Here is a 16,915-nt window from a genome sequence, read left to right on the forward strand (position 1 = left end):
TTTTTATTAAAAGAAGTTCCCATCTAAACTTTTTAAAAATTTACACTCTTATCTTAATTATTTATTAGTTTTTATTTATTTTTTAAATAAACAAAGTAGTGTAGCAATATACTTTCCATTTTGATTCCATATCATTTTCACCAATAATATCGACGTACCTAATTTGGTTTACATATGTTTTTTAATTTATTTATAATTTTTAAATTTTTAATTAAAAATAGTTTAATTACTAGTTATAATAATGAGTAAATTTACAAAGATTAATTGATTTTAAATTTACTTGAAAGATTAGGTTTTATTGTTACACCTGATATAATTATTTTATAAATGTGACATATTAGTTAGAAGATGTTTCTAAAAATTTGGAGGAACCAATGTTTACAATGGTATAATGTGTTCGTTTCTTTGGAGGACATCAAAAGGATGTTGAGGAACTGGCAGTTCACTTTGGATAGGTTGGTGGAAGGACACATCCATTGTGATTCAAACATCTATGCATTTCCTAGATCGAGGGACCCTATGCCAGATTGAGGGAATGACACATCCATTGTGATTCAAACATCTATGCATCTCCTAGATGGAGGGACCCTATGCCATCTCTTCCTCTCATCTGAAATGATGTTTATGCTTTCTTGTGTTCTTGCTATTCTGGTATGTTATGCTTTGATAGCCTAATAGAATGAGTTTTTTTTTTTTTTTTGGATTACTTGGTTGGTTTGTGCCTTTTTGCCCTTTGAAGATAACAAAGAATTTATATTCATTGGAGAAAACAAAGATCCATTCATATAGATAGATGATTCATATAGATAGATGTAACAACCATATATTTATGAGCTATTTTGATTTAAAAAATCAAAACATGTTTCCAAAGATTTAAACCCAAACAACAAATTCAATTTACCAAATCACTCAAATTAAGATTATTTAACAAAAAAAATATAAATTCATTTTTTATTTTTTACTATATATATAAAATTAATTTTTAAATTATTAAAAACAAATAAAACAACTTAATTTTGAATTCAAATGTTAATACAATATTCAAATGTTAATGTTAAATATGGTATGAACCACCACACATATTGTTGAAGTTCTTAATGCATAAATCCAAAACTAGTTGTTTTTAGTGTGACATTTTGGAAGCTTTTCCGTTGGGGTTTTACGGTGTAAATCTAGCAGGAATTTATTGAAATCACAAGCTTGATGGGTAACCCTTGCATAATCAAAGTGCCATTTTTCTGGTGTAAATTTGGCAAATTTGATGGGTAACCCTTGCATAACCAAAGTGCCCTAGGGGTTTTTCAGGGTGCTGAATCCATATATACAGTAAAAAACAATTTAAATAACACAAATCAAGATTGGGTTTTTCAGGGTGCTGAATCCATATATACAGTAAAAAACAATTTAAATAACACAAATCAAGATTTCAACTCAAAATTTTCCATTAGATTCCGACACTAGAAAATAAAAAAAATCGCACTAAAAACAACTCCAATCCAAAAACATGAACTTACGTACTTTAAAATTTTAGAGCATATTTATAATTGATCCACTTTTAGAACATACTTATAATTGATCCAAATTCTCTATCTCTTCTTATATATATATAAAACGAATATTTATAATGTTTTAAATAACCAAAACATATTTATTCTTATTTGATAAAAATAAAAACACAAATAAACATATCGTATCATTGTAAAATTTCAATGTAACTTGAACAACCTAATAAACCGTTACTAACCAATTACAAAAAATCATCACTCGCTAATATTAAAATAAGAAGTATACAAAACAGTTTAACCTCAGTTAATTTTAATAATGACGATGATAATGATTAACGTTCACTAAAACTAATATGGTTTAGCAGACATGAATAAAAGAGAGTCTAATTGTTCTTTTTCAAAATCTTGTTTCTCTAATCAAGGAGCAGGGAAATAGGCGTTCCAAGATAGCTATAGTTCGGTTGACTGAATAAGTCAAGAAGATTGGAGGTGTGGCTGATGTGACTGATGATAGGGAATTGAGAGTGGATGTGATGTGGCTGATGATAGGGAATTGAGAGCAGATGTGGGCAAGAACTTGGCAGTGTAAAAGGAAATGCTTTTCATCTTCCACTTTCTTAGTATCACAAATTTCACAAATTCTATTATCCCAAAAAATTTTAAAAGTAAGTAGTCTACCACCCGATCTGACTCCAAAACTCATGAAAATTAGTTTTAATCCTAGGGAATTAGTTCTAATGCCACCTCTAAACTTTAATTTAATTATAAATTAAAAAATTAAAAAAAAATATTAACAAAGTCGTATCATACATCAGTGTAGTCTCTTGACCCAATTCTAATTGAGTTATCAATAACCCAGGTTCAGCTCAGGTTAAGGATCACTTCATGACATCATATCAGACATCTCAACCTTAACCACAATCTAATGACAGGAGTTTGGCATTTTATACCCCAAATCCACTTTCCCATATAAACAAGTCTCGCACTTTCACATATTTCATCTGATATCTGGAAGCCTCTGAACCCTATATGGCATTCAGAGTTCCAATTAGGCGCCAACAGCTCGGAGCAACTGACTACGTGGCAGCTTTCAATCGGCGAATTCACCTCTGTTGTTTCGATCGATAGCCAGAAGCCTGCTTTTCGGAAAAATTGCGACACTTTTCTTAAAATTCCCAAATTTTGAAGACCTGCGGGAATCCAAAGAGCTTATGGGACTCATTGAAAATCTGGTGGCCTTACTCTCCTCGTGGTACTACGAGGAGGAAGCCGAACCCTCAAGGTTTTCTGCGGCTGAACCATCTGCTGAAACCTCAAGGTTTTCTTCGGCTGAACCTTCCGCTGAACCCTCAAGGTCCTCTTCGGTTCATCCTTCGGCTGAATCCTCAAGGTCTTCCATGGCTTCAACAAGTTTCCCTGGAACCGGGGTTACTTCCACCAGCATAAATAATAATATATTCAAGAAGAAGTTGGCCCAGAAATTGCAGGGTTATTTTGAATTGGGCAAAGAAGAGATTAATAAGGCCATCAGTGCAGAAGAATGGGGTTTGCCTGCTGATGCCATCTCTCATTATGCCAATGCGCAGGCTATTTTTGCGGAGGCTATGTCTACTCAGGTTACATTGGACTCATCCAGGTTTTTCTTTCTTTAACAAACCCTAGGAATTTTGTGAATTGTGTGGAATTTGTCTATTTTATAAGGTTGTGGGGATGGATATTATCAGCGGCCCTTTGTAATCGAAGTGAACAAATTATATAGAACCGTTACAGAACGAATTGTTGACGAGCTGAATTAAAATTGCGTCATTGTCAACAAAACTGGGAAAATTGCTTTTAATTCGTGAGTCTGTTGAACATGTTGGTTCTCTTAAATTTCTGGTGAAACGCCCTTTGTTTAGACGGAGGGACTAAGAAACTCCCGGGTGTTCTTTTGTTGTTTTAACCTAATCTTTAATGTGGGGAGCATGCCTGACGAAATTTCAACTTAGATTATTGTGGCGGTAAGCGACCTCACTTACCACTAGGACCATTGAGAAAGGATGTTTCTCTTTATTGGAAACGGAGTGTTTTTTAAAATAACTTTATCAAATCGCTGCTATAGCGATCGAGAGAATGCTGTAAAAAATGAAACCCATTATTTCGTCACGATGGGAGCCCATGCAGGATGATAAACTCAGTACGGGTGGGTCCTGCATTGTTTGAAGACGTAGTTTGAGTCTTGGCTGATGGGGATTTATTGGACGCCATTCGGGAAGTCCCCTGGTCACGAAGAAGACAAGGTTGATCAGTCCATGATAAAATGTTTAAAGGCCCTGTCAATTAAGGGTTGGTTGGTTGGTAAAGCTGAGGTGGTGTTGTTCTCCCCATCAAGGTTGAAATTTCCCATCTACATTTTCCATTTTCCGCCCGCATATTTTTGTTTTTACTATTTACTATTTTTGAACTCCTTTTCCTTTGGAACTAGTCATCCTAGCATTTCGTGAAAAGTGGATAGCACTTTGGATATTAGGCTCTTCACTATTTAGACTATTATTGGGGTGAAAGCGTGTTTCCATTTTGCTTGTGCTTCACTTTCATTGATATCATCCCTCATCAAGTCTATTAGATGTCTATCGTGTAATGAAAATTATGATATTTGTTGCTAATCCATTCAACTTTCAATATGTTTTATGTCATGATACTGATGTTTTTTGCCCCCTCTTTGATGATGAGATTATATATACTTACAGTTTGTATATAAACTGTCGAAGCTATTTTGTAAAGTCTCAACATTTGTTGTGTTGGTTATATCTAGTGATGCCAAGGAGATCAAGGAGTATCAAGGAAAGATATTGAAGTGGCAGGGAAAAGTTGCTGAGAGGCTAAAAGAGTTGAGACGTCGATCAGGTATATTTTTTCAAGTAAGCCTCAACATCTTCAACCTTAAGTCATTTCTTACTTTTCTTTTATAAGTAAGTGGTAGGTAATCTATTCATATATACCAGTTGTCAAAATATTCCCATGCTGTCAGAGATGTCTTGGCAACAAAAGAAAACAGTACTGAGTATAGATTGGTCTCTGGCCATTAAATCTCAACACAAGGAAAAATTATAGTCTTGGATATAGCTTGCCCCCTGGCAACTGAATTCTGTGCCAAGATCAACATAGAAATAAAACATGTAAGCTGAGGCCTCAAAGATAGAGGGGGACCCAAGCTTCTATATTCCCCTTCTTCATCAAGGGAAATGGGGTGCTTGGAGTCCTCTCTAGCCTAGTGGTCTTCCATTTCTCTCTTATCCTTGTCTTGAGGGCTTGCAACAAGAAGTAGTATTTGTCATTGAGCTATTGCAGTTCTTCCTTTATGCCATGCTATCATTTACTTGGAATGACAATGTATATCTAGGGTCAAAGAGCATTTGGTGGTCTTGCTACCTGAAGAAGCCCTATATATGGGATGATGTGAACCAAGTCCTTGTCTATCTGCCTGGTGTTGGTGGCAGCTTTGTGTGCATGAACCTTCTCTCCAGTTTCCAAACCTAGGTGACTAATGTGCTTATGATATAAATTAACCAAGCAACTATTGAATTTAATATTGTTGAGATTAAATAGCATCAATCACTCATTTGTTGGAAGCATAAAAATTAATTGAACACATACATAGGGAATCATTATTAAATACCTAATCCTTGGATTATGGTAACTGTAAATATTAATTTAGGAGAAATATGAAGAGTCATAGGTAAATAGGAAGAGTCATTTGGAAGATGAAAGTTTATGAAACCAAAGTTCACTTCTCATTGTATTATTGTATGGCACACTTAAATGAAATGCAATTCACTACGTGTAGTTATTCGTTCCCAAGCTTGTCAATAGTATCAGAGCTTGGTGTCAATTTTTGAGAACTCAGTGATCTCTAGAGCTTCTTTGTCCTTATACTTTGCAGTTTGAGTGTATCAATTATTCATTTGCCCCTCTACCTCTGCAATTTGTTTTCCAATCCATGCCTGTGCATTGAGATTCATTTATCACCAGTGTATGGAAACCCTAAAATGCTCCACACATTCAGGAAAACCCTAATCTGTTGTGCTAGTCATTGGAAAGAAGACCATTGGCATTTTCTGGCATAGGTTGTCAGTACGTTGGCATTAATTTTCTCTTCCTTGGTGTTTTTGTAAATATTCCATGTTTGAACGTTTCAGAGGTGAATGGCGAGATATGTACACTGAGTTCACTGGAGAAAATGACCCTCTATAGTTTGGAGGACTTCTTTGGTACATGCCACTGTGAATTTACTAGGAGTCAATGAGCACATGGTTTAATGAATGAATAACTTTAAACAAAACTTGAATAGCAGGTTAAACCCTAGCCTTGGAAGTCAATCAACTTTTGTAGCTTGAACGATGTTTGTGTTTGCAATTTTTGTTGAGGGTTGCAATTTGGTAGGAAACCAAAAAACATCATAAGAACTTATGCTGGCATGGTATCTATAGACGTGTCATGACTCATTATACATGTAAGCATGTTAAGGGGGCCTCTGAGGTCATTGATTACAGATGGCACACAACGTTCCTTTGTCTTTAATGTTGGAAATACTTTATCAATTGATGCCGTGGAGATATCCTGAAGCAATTTCTTTGATAGAGTGAATGCCATGAAAATGATGAAACTGCTGTGAAATGATAAAACCCTTACTGTAGCCAAAATGATGATGAAGCCCAGACCGCTTACTACTGTAAGATATGAAAACCCTAACTACGGACTTCTTCAATAGTTGCAAAATAGTGCTGCAACATAAGTGTTCAATTACTGTCTTCTGAAGAGAATGCCACAGTATCTTTTAGAAACCCTTACTACAGAATCCAGATATTCAGTCAGACAATGAAACCCATAATACTGACCTGATGTACCTGCATTCTGATGTCCTTCAAAATGCTGTGGTGATCTGATGACGAGACAGTGATTAAAGTCCTCCACAACAGATGAAGAATGATCTCTGCCTTGTATCTTAGGTCTGTTGCTAGCTGTGGACAAATAAGAAAACCCTTCGACTCAAATTCATCATTAAGACTTGACCCCTGTGTTTACAATCTGCCTTTGCTTGAGGCTTGAACTTTATACAATAAGCTTTCACAAATCTCAGGGTTAGGGCATACAAATTGCACAGGACTGTGAGTGAAGATGATATGAGGAGGCTGTAATACAATATTTTTTTCAAGCATACACAACACTTGCCTCAGATCTAGATAGTTTAAAAATTACCTCAGAAGTACTCACTGAAATCAGGTCTGCATCAAGATCTGCACTACTTACCAAGCCTAAAACTACAAGTGATGCCTGCTACAAATAGTAGGATACCCTTCCATACTGTGCAGACATCTGACCCTATTTATTTGCTTGAGACTTTATATATAAATGCCTTGAAGTTAGAATAAGTTCTCAAGCCCACAGACCGAAGGTTTGAGGAATAGAAATCACAAGTGTTGACATAATTCCATGTTATCTCTTCCTTAAGATGCGTTTCAGTCTTGGTCAGGTCTGCCGCAGAAGATCAGTTAACTGGGCCGCAGATCGAGGCTATTACCTCTGCCCTAGACATTCAACAGGCTTCAGATCACACTCAAAATTTTTGCTGGTCCTAGTTTAACTGGGCCACAGATTGAGGCTATTAAACCTCTGCCCTAGACGTGCAACATGCCTTAGATCACACACAGAATTCTTCGCTAATCCTTGGTTTAAGTCTGCCGCAGAGAATTAGAGTAAGGTCAAATTTAAATAACCTTGCAAAACGTTCTAGAAGAATGCCATTCTTCCATCAAAGCACAAGCCGCAGGTATTTCAGATTTAATCCATAATGAAGGCCGAAAGTTCAGAGTATTTCTTCAGGACGTTTCACAGGATATAAGAGCAACCTGTAACCATAAACAAAATGAATCCCTTGATCCTAATCAAAGGCTTCAAAATCCTTCCAGAACTGGCAACTTGTTTGATTTATCTATCTTCCATAGGGCCAAAAATGTTTCAGACCAAAATCACTTCATAGGGTGTGCATTGAATGCTTGCTCAAGGAGAGCTAACGAATGGAATTATATAGATTTGGAGGGTCACATATGAGGGCTAGCCGACTTAAGGAACTTTAGGAGGGAAACATCATAAATTAAAATTAAAATTTGAATTTCAAAATGGAGCCAAAAATATTGGTCCAAAAATCATTTAAAAATAGTTCCTTTAATAATCTAAAAGTGCACTGGGCCAAAAATGATCCATGGAATTCCTTTAATAATCCAAAAATTCTTTTATGCCTAAGAGATAAGAGAATGTCCAATGGTAGGTTGCCACATTGTCCTTTTGTTTGGGGTTGTTGACCACATGATGGGGGCTCAAATTTCAATTCAACATAACTCTCACACTGTTAGGGCTTATGTGGCATGCCACATACCGTCGGAATCGACATGACGAGGAGAATCCAACAAGGGTGGTCTTGACGCAAGAAACCATGATTTGCTATGTCATTTTGATCAACAAATGCAGAGCATCTTTTGGTGCTGCTAGGGTTGACAACTTGACATCAATGTCAACCACATTTCGATATTTAACAAACCCAACATGAGCAAGTGATCAGTGGAATACATGTGATTGTGTAATGTCCTCTACAAATTGAGGACAAATAGGACTTATTAGCCTATCCATCCCCGTAGGCTATAGTCCTCCATAAAGGGGATAAAAACCCAAAATACCCATTGTTGGGCAAATTTTGGGTCAGCTGGGCGAAAAAACCCAAAATTGGGGTTTTGAGTAAGGTTCACTCAATCAATTAAAAAAGATGAAACCCCTTAGAAAATCTATAAATAGAGGAGGCTTGAATTCATTTTGGATCATCAATTGTGGATCATTTCTTTGTATTTTGAGCATTAGCTTTGAGGGTTTTAAGACCCCATTCTCTCTTGTCAATTTCGATGGTGAAAGATTCCACCCTAGTTGACATCCTTTTTTCTTTCTTCTCTCTGTTTTGGCACAAGAGTTTTTGGGTGGGCAGCGAATTCTAGGATATTGGATTTTTGAACAAGTTCTATCTGGACAACAAGGTTTCTGTTGTATTTGGTCTTCTTGTTTGGTACATGTTTCTGGTTAATTGTAAGCATCAAATTCTTTCCCTCATCTTGGAAAAGGTCAACCCTATGAGTGGGCCATTGACCCATTATAGGCAGATTATTTTATCAAACATGTGAAGTATATGAATTACAGGTAGAGGAAATGCGCATGAGTTAATTTATTTTGGCAGCGACCTCGTGCTCATGAAGCGATCTCATCGGTGAGTTCGAACCTAGGATTGAAGTAGTGATTGATGTGAATCTTTATGTGATTAAAGTGAATTATTTGTGGTTGTTTTGTGGGGTCTTATAGAAGAGTGACAATAATGTTTCTGTGCGGAAGACAAATCCGGTAGCAAGGTTTTCTGTGGCCAAATTTATAAAATTGAAGATCGGGTCCTGCAGTACAGAGGAAGCATTTTTTAAGGACGACAGTAGAGACCAAAAGACAAACTCATGAAGTTTGTGATTCTAGCGGAGCACTGAAGTGGCACAGAGTAATTTTGAACTAAGAATAGGGATCGATCATCCTTCTTGTAGAAAATAAAATTACATGCCCAAGATTTTTGCATTTTTTCACAGCTCTATGTCTCGAATTTTGTGCCCAAAATTTGCCTTAAAATCTATGCAAACCTTGCCTTGATTTCTGTGTTGGAAGGTGCCTCAAATTTTGCTTCGAAGGGGTGACCGTTTGCCTCAATTTTTGTGCCTGACAATAGCTAAGTAGTCCCTCGATTTTCGTGTTGCCTATGACAGTTGTCCCAAAATTCGTGCCTCAAATTTTGGGTTTGATAATTGTTGTAATCTCCTCAACAAAACCCTTGAAAATCTTGCTGCTGTTTCCTCCCTGATTTTTGTGTATGTTGAAGGTTCTCCTCCTTGGGATTCGAGCTCCTCTTCTCTAGCTGCGATTTCTCTCTTTCATGAAGTTTCTTTTCTCCTCTCTTCTCTTCACATTCTCTCTCAAGTGTGAAGTGAAGAATGAGCCTCCCTTTTCCTTTTTTGTCTCCTTGGAAAAGATTGAATCCCTAAACCTATTATCCAATGGTTGAGATTTCATCCTCAAATCTCAAGATGTGTGGTTGAGATCAATTCTCCCAAATGACCCCCCTCATACATTGGCCCCATCACTTAAAAGTATCCTAGTACATTTTTCAAGTTGTGTACCTTTTCTAATTTTTCTCATAAAGTGATTTTTCACTTCACTTTAATATTAGAAAAGTACACTTAGTACTTTTCACATAAAGTCACTTTGTAAAGTACAAGTGACTATAATATTAGAAAAAGTACATGGTACAACACTTCTAAGTACCTTTTCCGCCCATGACATTAATATAACTCATAAATGTCATCAAGACAAAAGAATAATTTAATGTGCTCGCTCACTAGGCTAAAAGGGATAAAAGCCTAGTAACACCTCTCCTTAGTACTATTTTCAACACTTCTAGCTTGAAGATATTTGCATTCCATTCTCGAAGTTAAGATATTATCACGGTATCTGACGTTCTGAAGCATTTTTGGCCAGAATCGTATAAGAACAGAATTGTGCAATTAGATTCAATTATAATAGGGAATAACATTTAGAAGTCAAAATGTCAAACTTTGTAAGGTATCGTTTGGAATTACGTCAGGACTGGCTGAATTTATTTTGAATGATTGATGATTGTATGGTTGAATCACTAAAGGATTAAACTTGCACTATATGGTTAACATATCAGAGCTATTTATTAAAGTTATGTTGAATAGTGATAGTATTTTCTGAACGAAAACTTGGTTCAAAAATAATAATAGTAATAACCCTAGTGGTTAAGGAAAACCTAGGGCACAATCTCTGTATTTCATTACAGATTGTTCTTTTACTATGTAGATACTTTACACACAGCAACGAACTATTTATGAATAGATAGACATACTAATATATCTAGATATTTTGAAATCATAGCAATTCACCTTTTTATTCTCACCTTCACCTTGGGAAGACATAGTAACAAAACTATGCACAAGGCCATGATGCCGAAGACATTGCTTAATATTCATGTTTAGCACTAGATGCTGAGCGTGGCTTAATCTTATCAAATGAAAGATCTTCAACACTCAAAGATTATTTGAAATGAAGTTGGATTATGAGGAGTAGCTGAGGGCAAATAATGCATTCTCTTCTTTCCTTTGTTGGTGTGGTGCTCAGTGGAAAAGAGAACTATCTAGAATGGTCGAGGAGAATTGAGTGTACTCTAATCTCCAATGGTCTTTGGGTCGTCTTTTGTGATGGCGATACCAAACCTACCATAGCAACAACAAATAAAGAGATTTCCATATGGACAAATAAAGACTAGTAAGGTTATGCCTTGCTTATTGCTTCTATAAGTGAAGAGGCGAGTTGTCATATCATATCTATCAAATATTCTTGGAGTGCTTTGAAGAAGTTGCAAGATTTGTAAGGTTCACATTTATAACTGGCGTTAATTCAATTCATAATGAAGCTTTTCAACCTAGAAATGAAGGATAATGATCCCATGGCTTTCGCATCTAAAATTAAAGCTATCATGCACGATGTTGATGGTATTGGATAAGATAGACATTGCTCTCAGGACCTTCATTAAGGCCCTCTACCCCACAAAATCTCACTATCTTGAATCACCTCAAGCTAGCGAACAACTTAAAAGTCCTATTTTGACTCTTTGGTGGAGAAATTTGCAGAATGTGAGAAAGGCTTTTGGTAAGAAGATAGATCGATCTAGTGGAGAGATTGTGTGCCTTGCTCAAAACGGAAAGAATTAGTCACTTGATTCTTTTAGAGGAGAAGGTAGTAAGAGAGGATGTGGAAAGAAAAATTTCAAGGGCAAGGGGGTAGGCACAATCAAGGTGACATGTTTAATCTTCATTGTGTTCATTGTGGTAGGAGTGGATATGAAGCAAAGACGTAGAATCCCATGGGAGAGTATCAAAGGCCAAAAGGAAGAAAAAGATAAAGCTTCTGGATTTGGTCATTTGGTTGTTGCTCATTGTAACATTGGCATAAATCAAGATTTGTTTAAAGCTTCATTTGATTCTTGGAGAGATGCCAAGTTGTTTGACATTGGTACTACTTTTCACGACATTTCAAAGAGATTTCTTTGAAGAGTTGAATGACAGTGTAGAGGGTGCAATGTACTTTGCTGATAAATGCAATTTAAACTTGTATGTATTGTAGGAATTTACAGGGTAAGTTTCTCAGATAGAACACCAAAGGACACCGCTCACAAACAGATCACAGATCAATACACCAGTATTCTTGACATGGTTAAAACCCTCAAAGAGGGAAACAGTCCACGGGTGAGCCAACGCGGCCACTTCAGGCAATTTATTAATAAAAGAAAGAAAATTTACATAAGCTTCTCTCATGAATGGTCACCCTACAAATGACCCTCCATGTTCTTTAACTAGAGATCATGGACCAATCAGGTGTTAAGCCACGAATCAAGTGTCGGTAATACCGAGGAGAGAATGAACTGTCAAATTACTTCATGTCTAGAACATATCGTGACCGTCAGATTGTAAGTTACAAAAGTACATAGTAAAGAAACACTCTTTACCTAACTCTACACTAGACCAAGTTATACTTAACTATTTCTTATGTGTCGGAATATCCTAACATCCCCCTTAAGAACAACTTAGAATAGGATTGAAGGATGTACAAATATGACACAATAGGAGAAGGAAGGAGGCATTAGAGCCTATTTCCCCTTAGTGACAACTTCCTGAACTCCAACTATAAATCGAAGTTTAGTAAACTTTGCCTCTGTGAGAGCCTCTGTAAAGATGTCTGCAACTTGATCATCTGTTGAATAATATTGCACTTCAAGAACATGGTCATGAATGAGCTTTATGATGAAGTGCATGTGTAGTTCAATGTGTTTGCTGCGGTGATGTTGGACTGGATCTTTGCATAGTTGAATGGCACTTTGATTATCACACCAAAGTGTAGTCGGATGCTACTGCTGAAAGCCAAACTCTGATAGGATCTGATGAAGCCACATGGCTTCCTTACTAGCTTCTAGGCGCCACGATACTTTGCTTCTGCTGAAGAAAGATAAATGGCACTTTGTTTCTTACAAGCCCATGTAATAGGTCCAGAACCAAGAGTGAAGACATAACCTGCAGTAGACTTCTGATCATCAGGGTCACCAGCCCAATCAGAATCAGTGAAACCAACCAATAGAGGAAATGCTTATTTACTGGAATGAATCCCAAACTGAACTGTACCTCGAACATAACAAATTATTCTTTTAGCTGCTTTCCAATGACTTTCATGTGGGTTTTGCATAAACCGAGCAATAAGGCCAACAACAAAGGAAAGGTCAGGACAAGTATGGGTCAGATACAAAAGTTTTCCTACATGCTGACGGTATAAGGTAGCATCAACTTCAGGGGAAATACAAGTGACTGAAAGTTTGGCTCCAGACTGAAAGGGAGAAGGGGTTGACTTATAGTCTTCCATGTGAAAGTGGCGTAGAAGATCACATGCATACTTGGACTGGGAAAGGGAAATACTTTCCTTGGATTGCAAGACTTGAAGACCAAGAAAATAATGCAAGTGTCCTAAGTCTGTCATTTCAAACTTCTTTTTAAGGCTGGACTTCACATGGTTTATAAGGTTGGGATCACTACCAGTAAGGATAAGATCATCAACATAAAGAACAAGAATGATAAGGGACTTACCCACTTTTTTGGTGTAGACAGTATTGTCAGAATGACACCTAGAAAAGCCAATATCTAAAAGAAAGCTATCCATTTTGGCATACCAAGCCCGAGGGGCTTGCTTGAGACCATAAAGGGATTTCTTAAGCCGACATACAAGGCTGGAGTCTGTTTGTATAAAGCCAGGAAGTTGTTCCATATAGATTTCTTCATGCAAGTCCCCATGCAAGAAGACAGATTTCACATCCATTTGAAAGAGGCAGCAAGGGAAAGAACAAGGCAGATAGAGTTCATTTTGGCAACAGTGGAGAAGGTTTCAGTATAGTTAATGCCTTCAACTTGTGAAAAACCCTTAGCAACAAGACGAGCTTTATGTTTATCAACTTTTCCATCTGGTCCAAACTTCGTTTTATAAACCCATTTGCATCTAACAAGTTTTCATCCCTTTGGAAGAGGAACAAGATCCCATGTATCATTTTCCAATAATGAACGATATTCTTCATTCATAGTTGCGTCCCAATTTGGATGGCCTCAAGCTTTTGCAAAGGTGTTAGGATCATAATTCGCTAAAGCTTGAGCCAGTAAAGAAGAGGCTCTATCGAGCTGAGAACGTGTACGTCACTGATCTGTAGGATCACTTGCAAGAGCACCTGCTACATCCCGAGTAGCACAGACCCATTTTGGAAGCTGAGGAGCTGAAGGAGGATCTTGAGAAGATGGGGGAGGATTGTCATCCTCGCTATCATCATTTGAAGAATAAATATTTTCATAAGTAGAAGGGATAGAGAGAGGTGGCATATTTGTCGAACTAGGCTTGTTGGCTGATATATTTTCAGAAAAATTTACATCTCTTCTAATGATAACATTTTTGGACTTAAGTGGAATAAGTCTATATCCTTTGACATCTTCAAAATATCCAACAAAAATACATTTTTCACTCTTAGGTTCTAAGGCTTTATGTTTCTCATCGGGAATATGGGCCCATGCTTCACTTCCAAAAACACGAAAGTGACTTACATCTGGTTTAATTGAGCTCCATGCTTCTTCTTGAGTGATATCTTTAAAACCTTAGTAGGAGTGCGATTTATTATGTAATTTGCACAGTTAATTGCTTCTGCCCAAAAATTAAGACTAAGTCCTTTAGATTGAAGCATACAATTAACCATTTCTTTTAAGGTGTGATTCTTCCTTGCAAATACACCATTTTGTTGTGGAGTATATGGAACAATATGTTGCATTTGAATTCCATGCTCAGTGCAAAATTTGATGAATTTGTTGTTAACATATTCTCTGTCGTTATCGGATCTTAGCTTAAGAATTTGATGTCCAGATTGTTTCTCAACAAAGGCATTAAAGGCCAAGAACATGTTAAATACTTCGCTCTTGAATTTTAAGAAGTATACCCAAGTGCTTCTCGAAAAATCATCAATGAAAGTGAAGAAATACTTGTAGCCAGAGAATGAAACAACTAGAAGTGGACCACATAAATCACTATGCACAAGCTGTAAAGGGGCTGAAGCGTGCCAAGAGGCACGTTTTTCAAAACTATCCCAATGATGTTTTCCGAGTACACATTCGGAACAAACACCATCTCTGCAAGATACCATAGGAAGACCTGTCACCATATTTTCTTTACACAGATTTTGAAGGGAGCGATAGTTTAAGTGACCAAATCATTCATGCCAAAGTTTCCTCACTTCATCATTATGAGCAACAAATACCGAGGGAAGATTTGATGACCCAAAGTTGTTAAAGTTATACAACCTTGTAGAATCATCAACAATGCCAATAGCTAAAATCTGTCTAGGATCTCTTAGGTCCTTAATCACAACATCATGAGGTAAAAATTCAACAATTTTACCTTCACTTGAATGAGTTATCTGATATATAGATAGAAGGTTGCAGGATAAGGTTGGAACACATAATACATCATTAAATTGACCATTGTCTAGATGAACAGTTCTAGTCCCCACAACACTAAGAGATCTATCATCACCAACATATATATTTTTGGTGTTACAATCATTTAAAGAAGAAAACATGGCTTTGTTTTTGGCCATGTGATAAGAAGCTCCAGAATCAATCAACCACTCATGAGAATGAGAAGAAGAAGATACATTTAGTGCATAACCAGACCGAGATGCTTGACAACTACATGCAAAAAGTGCTATTCCTAAAGATGAAGTTGAAGTTGAAGAGTGCTCCAAATGGATGTTATGCTTCTTCATTGCTGCTTCCAAGGCTTCCATCTTCTTAAAGCATTTGGATTCTAAGTGGCCATCTCGATTACAAAAGTTGCAATGTCTATCAGTCTTCTTCCCTTTGTTTTTATTTGCCTTATCATTTTGTTGAATTGATTTTTCATTTTGACACTGAAATTGCTTAGGACCCTTGTTTGGTTTAGGACCATTCTTTTTAGGATACTGCTTCTTAGGATTCTTTGAATTTGGTTGGTACTGGGCGGCTAAGGCTTTCTTAGAAGAGTTTCCAAGATGAAGAAGACCAAGGTGTAATAGTTTTTCTTGTTCTCTTATTAAAGAATCACAAAAGGCATCAAAAGAGGGGGACTTGTAGTCTTGTCCTTGAGAAATAAAGGCTTCTCTAGTAGAATGGAAGGTGGAAACAAACACAGAGTAGGCTGGTCCCAACTTAGTAAGAATGGAATAGATAAGGCTACCATCTTCTTTCTTAACCTTAACACCTTCCAAGAGAAGTCTAAGGGTCTTGAACTTGGACAAAAAATCTTCAATGGAAGAAAAAATATTGGGTCCAACGTAAGAAACTCATTTTTGAGTTGATGGGTTCTAATTTCATTTCTAATTCCAAAAACTTTAGTGAGTTGTTTCATTGCTTCATTAGGGGTATTAAGTTCTGCGATATGAAATCTAAGGTCTAGAGAAATAGACATCCCTATCAACCCACGTGCTTGATCTTGCCTATTTTCCCATTTGGCTGCCTTATCTTCATCTTTAGGTTTAGTTTCTTGGCCTGAGGCTATTCTGTAAAGACCTTTACTTCTAAGTAAATCCACAATGTAGGACCACCATTGGAAGTAGTTGGTGCTGTCAAGAATAACTTGGCATGGACTTTATATTTTAACAGAAACTGAAGCTATAGATGCTGAAACTAAGTGTTCCAATGGAAAGATCTCGAAAAATTAGGCCGATTAAAGAAGAACGACTCTGAAAATGGCTTCCGGATGAAGAAGTTATGGTTTTTTGAAGAAAAGTTGCTGAAGATGCCAACGAAGCGCGTGAATGTGCGGAAGTGACTGATAATGTTATATTTAAAAAAAATCCCCCCTTTTCCAAACTTAATCTAATTAGCTCATTTAAAAAAAAAATTATGTGACCCACTTTTGTGAAAGTCACTTTTACAATGGTACTTTATGAGCTACCCACTAATTTGGACTTTCCATTTTAACAGAAACTGAAGCCATAGATGCTGAAACTAAGTGTTCCAATGGAAAGATCTTGAAAAATTAGGCCGATTAAAGAAGAACGGCTCTGAAAACAGCTTCCGGATGAAGAAGTTATGGTTTTTTGAAGAAAAGTTGTTGAAGATGCCAACGAAGTGCGTGAATGTGTGGAAGTGAATGAGTGAAAGTCACTTTTACAATGGTACTTTATGAGCAACCCACTAATTTGTAACTTAAATAAAAGATAA

General features: G+C 36.7%; 1 pseudogene across 1 annotated transcript in view; it reads left to right on the plus strand.

Moving 5' to 3' along the window:
* Window positions 1–2,458: 2,458 nt before the first annotated feature.
* Window positions 2,459–16,915, plus strand: part of LOC149199529 (uncharacterized) — a 121,138-nt pseudogene continuing 106,681 nt past the window's right edge. The window contains exons 1-2 of the transcript XR_016253658.1: window positions 2,459–3,141; window positions 4,300–4,391. The product of XR_016253658.1 is annotated as an uncharacterized LOC149199529 (transcript). The remainder of the gene's footprint in view (window positions 3,142–4,299; window positions 4,392–16,915) is intronic.

Source organism: Pinus tabuliformis, chromosome 2_1, assembly GCF_031772625.1.
Source record: "Pinus tabuliformis cultivar Carrire ecotype Pingquan chromosome 2_1, CPIR1, whole genome shotgun sequence".
Taxonomy (NCBI): Eukaryota; Viridiplantae; Streptophyta; class Pinopsida; order Pinales; family Pinaceae; genus Pinus; species Pinus tabuliformis.